This window comes from Lithobates pipiens, unplaced genomic scaffold (assembly GCF_037356315.1).
Source record: "Lithobates pipiens isolate NorthernLeopardFrog02 unplaced genomic scaffold, aLitPip1_a1.2 Scaffold_23, whole genome shotgun sequence".
Classification (NCBI taxonomy): Eukaryota; Metazoa; Chordata; class Amphibia; order Anura; family Ranidae; genus Lithobates; species Lithobates pipiens.
In genome coordinates, this window is record NW_027507785.1 from 230,835,428 (window position 1) to 230,845,267 (window position 9,840).

A 9,840-nucleotide genomic window follows, 5' to 3' on the forward strand; every position below is an offset into this window, starting at 1 on the left:
GAGCAAGGCTATTAACTGAAAATGCTTCTGTTCTACTTTGAACCGCAGAAACCTCTGGTGAGGAGGAAATATATGGACAAGCAGCTATGCATCTCTGATGGGACACCAGAAGTTTTTCTCCTTGCAGGATGGAAACGACTGACTTGATTGACTCCATGCAAATGGAGCCGATTTTCAGGAACCGATTTAGATTATGTAGATCTAGACTTGGTCGGATATCCCCATCTGGCTTTGGCACCGTAATTAGGTTTGAGTAAAACCTCCAACCATGCTCTTGTTTGGGAATCTGTCTGATCACCCCTTGAGCCAATAATCGGTCTAATGCTTGCAACAGGGATTGCCTTTTCCCTGGATCCTTGGGAACGTTTGATCTCAGAAAACAAGATGGTGGAAACTCTCAAAGCTCTAGCTTGTATCCTAGAGACACTGTGGAGAGAGTCCATTTGTCCTGAATCTACCTTTGCCAGACTTCTGCGTACATCAGAAGTCTCCCCCCCCCCCCACCTTGGTGAGGGGAGATGCCTCTTCATAAGGAGGTCTTGTATTCTGCTTTGCAGACTTGTAGCCCCAGGTCTTCCTTTATGCCTGGTCTGATGGCAGAGGCCGAACAGTTTAAATGAGACGCTTATATTTTCTTTTGACTGGCAAAAGAGAACCATTTCCGCTGGGAATTGTTTAAATGTATTTATCCAAACTATCGTCAAATAATCGTTCTCCCTTAAAGGGGAAACTAGTTAGAAGGTTCTTACAAGGCGTCTCGGCTGACCAACCCTTTAACCAAAGGGTCCTTCGCATATGTACAAGAACAAACACAAGGCGTAATGCCTGGTGAATAGAATCCTTCATAGCGTCTACAGCAAAGCATAATGCTTTAGGTAGCTTGGCCAGCTCCTGTGCTTGTTGTGCAGGCAGCTCATCTGAGAGCATCTGTGAACTGGTCCTTTAACCACTTACAGACCGGACCATTTTGCTGGTCAAAGACCAGACCACTTTTTGCGATCCGGCACTGCGTCGCTTTAACTGACAATTGCGCGGTCGTGTGATGTGGCTCCCAAACAAAATTTACATCTTTTTTCCCCACAAATAGGGCTTTCTTTTGGTGGTATTTGATCACCTCTGCGGTTTTTTTTTGCGCTATAAACAAAAATAGAGCGACAATTTTGAAAAAAAACGCATTATTTTTTACTTTTTGTTATAATAAATATCCCCCAAAAATATCAAAAAAAAAAACAAAAAAACAAAACAAAAAAAAAAAAACAAACATTTTTTTCCCTCAGTTTAGGCCGATACCTGATCTACATTTTTTTTTTCCAATAATATCGCAATAAGCAATTGATTGGTTTGCGCAAAAGTTATAGCGTTTACAAAATAGGGATAGTTTTATGGCATTTTTATTAATAATTTTTTTTTTTTTTTTTTACTAGTAATGGCGGCAATCAGCGATTTTTATTGTGACTGCGACATTATGGTGGACACATCGGACATTTTTGGGACCATTGTCAGTTATACAGCAATCACTGCTAAATAAACGTAGTGATTCCTGTGTAAATGACACTGGCAGTGAAGGTTAACCAGTGAGTGGCAGTGTAGGGGTTAAGTGATCCTACGGGTGAGCTACTAACTGTGGGGGGTTGGTTTTTCATTTAGTGAACACTGATCTCTGCTCCAATCACAGATCAGCATCACTAGTTGCTAGGCAGAATGGAGAAATGCTGTTTACAACGGCACTTCTCCATTCACCCGTCCCGTGAGACGATCGCGGGTACGCCTGCGGCGATAGAGTCCACGGGACCCGCAACCGGACTCACGGGGGTTCCGACCGGCACGTGATGGCAGGGCGGCATTGAAGATTGGACGTACCTGTACGCCAATGTGCCTGCCCGTGCCATTCTGCCGATGTACATCGGCATGCGCTGGTCGGGAACCGGTTAAGGACTGACAGATACCTATAGCTGCAATTGCAGGCTGAGCAACAGTACCTGCTAAGAAAAAAAGGATTTTAACAGACCTTCCAACTTCTTATCTGTTGGATCTTTAAGCATAAACGCATTGTCCACTGGGAGAAAAAAAAAATGCTCTTCACATTGGAAATCGCAGCGTCAACTGCTGGAACTTTCCATCTTTTAGTGAATCTTTCTTCCATAGGATAGAGCTTTGCGAATCTCTTTGGAAGGGAAAAAATGCTTATCCGGATGATGCCATTCGGTATAAATAAGCTTTTTTAGCAATGCGTGGACGGGAAACGCATGCAAAGGCTTCAAAGAACCCAAGGAAGAGACCGGCCCTTCAGCTAACTCTGTTAGGGGTAGCATGCAAGTAGAGCGAACCATCTTTGCAAGCCTCTGTACTTCAGATTGTGAAGTAGGGATCCTTGGGATCCCTTCAATTATTGTTTCCTCCACAGAGAAATAATCGCATGTCTTTCCTCCCGACCATCTGAGCACTGGATGGAGGATGAGATTAAAGGCGCTAATCTTCCTTCTAAGCCTTGCAAGGCAGAGGAAAATGCATCTTCAGTCACCTCTACAGGGGCTGAAGTGTGTGAAGCAGTTGCACCACTGCTAGCTTCCAATGACTCACCCTGGCTTGCCAGGTCTGATCTCTCCAAAGAGGAAGACAGTATGAAGGCATAACTGGGATTCCCAGGGCCTGGGGGTGACCCCTTAGGTACCTTTATGGTAGGTCTGGAAGACATAGTGCAAAGCACAAGCAGAGGTATACACAAAACAACAGCTCTTTTGCTACTAAGTAACAATCTGTCTGGGAATGCCTGTTTAAGACACCAGAACACTGGGCACGTAGGGGTGTAAGTGTGACAGACTGCCTCTCTTCAGTTAAAAAGATGAAGTTAGACTTACCGGTGACGGTATTTCTAAGAGCCTTTCAGGACAACCCCGGAGAGAGTGTAGCTCCACCTTGTCATTAGGAAACACATGCCCACTTTAAAAACACCTCCTCTTCCTCCATGGCTTCAGTTATTGTGGCCTTCCGACACTGGAAAACAAAGCACAGAAAGCACAACACCATGGTAGAACTTAATACATTTACTAAGCATAACCTAGGGAGGGAAGTAACGGTTGTCCTGAAAGGCTCTTAGAAATACCGTCACCGGTAAGTCTAACTTAGTCTTTCTCAAATCGCCTTTCAGGACAACCCCGGAGAGGATAACCGAGAAACTTACCCTAGGGCGGGACTACTGCCTGCAGTACCTTCCTGCCGAAGGCCTGATCTGCTGCAGACAGTAGATCTAACCGGTAGTGCCGGAGAAATGTCGAATAACTGGACCAAGTGGCAGCCTTGCAGATTTGTTCAGGCGTTGCACCGGCCCTTTCAGCCCAGGAAACTGCCGTGGATCTAGTAGAGTGGGCAGCAATACCTGAGGGAGGTATTTCTCCTTTTGCTTTATAGGCTTCTGTTATAGCCAATTTAAGCCACCTACCCAGCGTACTTTTAGAAGCTTTCTCCCCCTTGCGTGATCCAGAAAATATCACAAAAAGGGCGTTTGATTTTCTAAAATCTTTAGTCATTTTCAGAAACTGTAATAGACACCTTCTCACATCCAATGTGTGAAAAACTTCCTCTCCTGCATTCGCTGGGGTTGCAGAGAATGTAGGTAACACTATTTCCTGCGATCGATGGAAAGCTGAGGATACTTTCGGTAGGAATGCTGGATCCGTCCTCAGTACCACCCTGTCCTGATAAACTCTAAGGAAGGGTTCTGTAATAGCTAGAGCTTGGAGCTCGCTGACTCTCCTGGCCGAGGTGATGGCCACCAAAAAGATTGTTTTTAAAACCACCGTCTGTAAAGAAGCTTTTTGTAAGGGTTCAAACGGTGCTCCCGAGAGACCCTGTAAAACTGTAGACAAATCCCAACTGGGAAAGTCTTTAAGGGCTACTGGTCTACTTCGAGCAAGAGCCCTAAAAAATCTAGAAATTAAAGTTTCTTTAGATAAAGTCTTTTCAAAGAAAACTGATAAGGCAGCCACCTGAGTCTTCAGGGTACTGGCTGCGAGACCCTTCTCCATTCCCTCATGGAGAAACTCCAATACGGACACCATGCTCTTGACCTTGAGTTCTCTAGAACTACACCAGGAGTTGAACTTTTTCCAGACTTTCATGTAAATTGCCTGTGTAACTGCCTTCCTGCTAGACAGCAGGGTCTTTACTACTTTATCTGAAAGACCTTTGGCTTTTAATAGGTCCTCCTCAGAAACCAGGCGGTTAGCTGTAGAAGTTCCACCTCTGGATGATTTACTGTCCCCTGGGATAACAAATCTTTTCTGAGTGGTAACCTCCATGGGGGCTTCGAGGCTAGGTTTCGAAGACCCGCAAACCAAGGCCTTTTTGACCAAAAAGGAGTGACTAGTATTAAGTCTGTCCCTTCTTCCCTGAATTTCCTCAGTACTAGTGGAATTAGAGGAAAGGGGGGAAAGGCGTAGCACAGCTGGTAATGCCAGGGGTGAGCAAATGCATCCAACCCTATTGCTGCATCTCCTCGGTGAAGAGAAAAGAATCTGTCCACCTTTGAGTTATGCTGGCTGGCAAAAAGGTCTACCTGTGGAACCCCCCAGGCCTCGGAGATCATCAGGAACACTTCCTGATTCAGACTCCATTCTGCCTCTAGCAATTTGCGCCTGCTTAGGAGGTCCGCAAACAAATTCTGAGAGCCCTTCAGATGCACTGCCGATAGGGAGGCTGTGTTCTGCTCTGCCCAGGCTAACAACAGATTGACCAGCTCCATCAAGCTTCTGCTTCTGGTTCCCCCTTGCTTCATAATGTAGGTAACCGCTGTTGTGTTGTCTGACAACACCTGGACATGGTGGCCTCTCAAACTCTGCTGAAAGGCCACTAATCCCAGAAAGATCGCCTTCAACTCCCTCCAGTTGGATGATCTTTGAGCTTCCTGTTTGGACCAGACCCCCTGAGATGTCTGACCATCCAGGTGGGCTCCCCAGCCCCAGGCACTTGCATCTGTAGTAAGGCGCTTGTCCACAGGAAAGGTCCACACCAGGCCCCTTGAGAGGTTTGCCTGGTCTCTCCACCACCAAAGAGCCCTTTTCGTCCTTGACGAAATTTTTTGCTGTTTTTCCAAAGGATCCTGATGGGACCAGCTTGACAGAACCTCCCTCTGAAGGGGTCTGGAATGGAACCTGGCCCACTGAACAGCCGGGATTGCTGCCGTAAGCAGGCCCAGAACTGCCATAGCCGTCCTGACTGAGACTGTCTGGTTGCTCTGTATCCGCTGTACAGCTTGCTGCAACTTTTCCTGTTTTTCCAGCGGCAGGAAAACTTTCTGGAGAATCGAATTTAACGTATACCCCAGAAATTTCATTTCTTGTGAGGGGGTCAGGATTGACTTCTCTAGATTTAGAAGCCATCCCAGGCCCTCGAGGTGAGACTGGGCCCTCTGGAAATTGACTAGGACCTGCTCCCTGGAGTCTGCAAAAAACAAAGGTCGTCCAGATAAGGGACGACTGGAATCCCCTTCAACTTCAGGGGCTCCAAAGCCTCTGCCATAATCTTCGTAAAGACCCTGGGAGAGGACGAGAGTCCGAATGGCAGAGCCCTGAACTGGAGGTGCCATACCGAACTCCCCACCTTCAATGCCAGGCGCAGGAACTGCTGCGATGCCTGATGAATGGGTATATGAAGGTAGGCATCCCTTAGATCCAGGGATGCCATGAAGCATTCTGGGGTCAACAACTTTGTGATGGAGAAAATTGTATCCATCCTGAAATGTTTGTACCGAATGAACCTGTTCAGAACTTTCAGGTTCAGGATTAAACGGTACTTCCCTGAGGGTTTTTTCACCAGAAAAATATGTGAGTAAAAACCCCTGCCCTGCTGGTTTACTGGGACTTGAATCAGAACCTCTTGCTGTATCAGCTCCTGTAACAAAAGCTTCATTGCAGAGGCCTTCTCCTGATCCCTTGGCAATGTTGTCACATAAAACCTGCTCGGGGGTGGTTCTGAAAATTCCAACCTGTACCCCTGATCGACAATACTCTTCACGAACAGATTTGGAGACAGCCTGTCCCATTGTTCGCGAAAAGCTGACAGTCTCCCCCCCCCCACTGGGGAGATATTGTCACTTGCTCTTAGGGGACTGCTCTGGGGGAGATCTAAAGAGGACTCCACCCTTGCCTTTGCCCTTCTGTGAACCCCATCTGCTTTTGCGATCCTGGTCTTTTTTATGGGACTGCTGAAAAGCACAAAAATTCTTTTTGGCAACCTGCTTTTTCTTAGCTGGAAAAGCGCTCTTTTTATCGGCTGTCCTATCCAGCACAGACTCTAAATCGGGTCCAAAGAGCAAGTCACCCGAGAAGGGGAGACCACACAGTTTGACCTTAGAAGCAGTGTCCCCAGACCATGTTTTCAGCCAAACTGCTCTTCTGGCTGAATTTACAAAAGCCGAAGACCTAGCGGCCAGTTTAACCGATTCTGCTGATGCATCCGCCATATATTTGACTGCATTCAGGATCAGTGGAAAGGACTCCAAGAGATCCTTGCGGGGTGTCCCCGCTTCAATATGGCTCTTCAGCTTCTCTACCCAACATTCCAGATTCCTGGCCACTACCGTAGCTGCCATAGCTGGTTTTAGACTGACTGACGCAGCATCCCAAGCCTTTTTAAGGATGGAGTCAGCTTTTTTGTCCATTGGGTCTTTAAGGATCCCCATATCCTCAAAGGCTAGATCCGTTCGTCTGGATACCTGCGAGAAAGCTGCATCGACTCTGGGTTTTTTGTTCCAAACCTCTGAGTCTTTATCTTCGAAGGGAAACCTTCTTTTGAGAGCTTTAGAGAAGAAAGGGGCTTTTTCTGGGTCCTTCCACTCTTTTCTCACCGAATCTGAGAGGACCCTGTGGACTGGAAAAACTCTGTTTTGTTTCGTCCAACCCCTGGTACATTTGGTCATGAATTGACAGTTGTACTTTTTCTTCTTGAATTTCTAGAGTAGTGTAGATTGCTTTAAGAATGTCATCTACTTCCTCTAGTGATAGCTTGAATTTAGAGCCCCTGCTATCTTCTTCCTCTTCCTCAGAATCCCTGAAGGAGATGAGAGCACTACCCCCTTCGTCTCCAGAATCCTCGGTATCCACCTGTCTGGACGACGACACCCTGGGGCTGGGCGGTAAGTTCTGGACCTGACTGAACTCAAGGAGTTTGTCAGCTCTTTAACCGAAGAAAACAAATCCTTATATTGCTGGGATGTTTCCTCTTCCACCAATTCTCTGATACAATTTCTGCACATTGCCTTCTGCCATGAATCTCTGAGGGGGGTCTTGCAAGGACATTTTCTCTGACCTGGTCTAGCTTTTCCTAGTGATTTTTCCTGAAACGACATGCAGGTTTAACTCACTAAAAGCTCTCAACAACCAGTTGCTTAACACCAAGCCAGTGCAGAGACCCACCACCAAACAGACCACTAGTGAGACCCCAGAACCAGGCTGCAAAAGGTCAGAACGAAGTCACCTCTGACCTGCAGCGACAGGCCCCCAAGAGGGGGGAACAGACAAAGACATAGCCCAACAGTGAAGCAGAGGGTGCCAGTGCACCTTACGTACCTGGGCTGGACCGGTGCTAGGGGCGCCTGTCTCCGCCATAGTTGGCTTACACTCCTCCATCGCTTGAGTGAGGCAGCCATCACAAACAGCTCCGTCATTTTTTTAATTTTCCCGGCCGCCGCATCATCAGGGCCGGCCGGAAGCGGAAGCACACGGTCACCTGACCCGCCCCATGATCCCTGCGTTCCAGGCGCTTGAACCACGCACACGACCCCTCAGAGCGCCTGCGCGTCACCGTAAACGACGCTGTCGCCGCCCGGGACCCGGCACCGAAAAACGGAGTTACGCCGCTGACCTGCAGCGACCTCTGCCAGCGACAGAGCCCTCCCTGTGCTAAATCAGACGCCGGCACTCCGAGGGTCCTTACTCCCGTGAGACGGCGGGACCAGGAGCTCCAGGAGTCCTCCCCCACTGGAGATGCTGCTGGGGGTCAAAAGAAAATAACCTGTAACGAAAGGTAAGCCTTACTCCCCTGCAGAGAGTGTAGCTCTCCCCTGGTTCAGGCACATGCTTCCTCCAAGGAGGAAACACAATAACTGAAGCCATGGAAAAAGAGGAGGTGTTTTTAAAGTGGGCATGTGTTTCCTAATGACAAGGTGGAGCTACACTCTCCGGGGTTGTCCTGAAAGGCGATTTGAGAAAGTCTCTGAAATGAGTGTCTGATATAAAGCCTCAGGTGGAACCTGATTGGCATCCTCAGCGCTTCCCCTCAGCTATGCGGCGAGTGCTGTGTGTGGACGTTACATCCATACACAGCGCCACATGACCTTGCAGACATGCCCCTCTGTTCTCAGGCCCTGCTAGGGACCCGGATGGCCAACACAAAGGTGAACATACTATACACCTCTACAGGGGGGAGGGGGTTCTGTCAGCAGATTTATAGCTTTTTTTTTTAAAACCACAGAAGCATAGGGAGTTTCCCAATGTTACTAGGTGGAAGTGCTGGGTTGTAATTAACCATGCAGCTGCGTCAACCAAACCAGCCATATAGAAGTTTATACACATCTCTGTATTAGCAACTGCTGTTTTTTACCAGATCCCACAAGATCTATAGTAAGAACCCCCCTCTGCCACTGGGACCACACATGTTCTGAGAGAGAGCTGCACTAAGACACATAGGTAGTGCAAGTTACTCCTTATAGGGGAGACATTTATAAGGCATATTGAAAGAAAAAGCAAAGCTTCTTCCCTTGCCTTGTCCTGGCTGCAGGATACTGCTGATTTGACAGATCCAACTTTCACCCATCACGGCAGGCTGCGTTTAAACACGCTCAAAGACTGGGGCCCTTTTAAAAGTGGTTCCGCTCCTTTGGGCCTTGTATAACACCCCTCAGGAAAACTTTAGGAAATGTAGCAAAACCAAAAAGCGTCCTGGTTCCTAGGGTCCAGCTCTCAAAGAGCAGCATTACAGGCAAAACCTCGTTCTTGCATCGAGATCCAGGTACCATCCCACGGCCTCAGTGGCGAGGATGGATCTGATTGTGGAAGTTTCCTTTAAATCCAGCATGGATCCCTCCTGGAGCTCCTTTAGAACACATCTTCACTCGTGACCAACACCTTTAGACACTGGCGAAAACCAGTGCTCCTGGGAGGAGGGGTTATATAGGGGAGTCAACTTCCTGTATTGTTATACCAGTGTCAACACCTGAAGGTAGGCCTATAACCCACCAATTACTTGAGACTCTGTCCTATGATGTACAATAAAGAAAATACAATCCCATTTACAGAAACCTATACCCACCATTGATCCTGAGGAAAGCATGCTCCAATTTGCTACAGCATGGAGAAAATAAAATCCCTTCCTGATCTGAGGAAATTGATGCTGCACATGTGATCAGTTATGACACCAGCTATTGGATGGTTTGACTGTTTGGTTGAGAGCACAACCTATGTGAGTGTTGCATCTCAGGCACATGCTAGAAATAAAACCATTTTATGGATGAGTTTGAGCTTTAAATCTACAGAAACTCTAAAGGGGAATGCAAGGTAGACAGGAGCATAGAAGCCAAGAAACCAGGGGGGTGTTACTTGTAATGTCACAGATCGTCTCGTTTCCTTAAGACCCTTTTACACTGGGGCGGCAGGTCCGTTAGCAGTAAAGCGCTGCTAGTTTTAGCAGCGCACTATAGCGGTGCTTTTCAGCCGCTAGTATGCGCTTTTAACACCCGCTAGCGGCCAAGGAAAGGGTTTATAGCACCTATTTTGCAACGCTGTCAAATCACTATGCAGGAGTTTAGACAGCACTGCCCATTCATTTCAATGGGTAGGGGTGGAG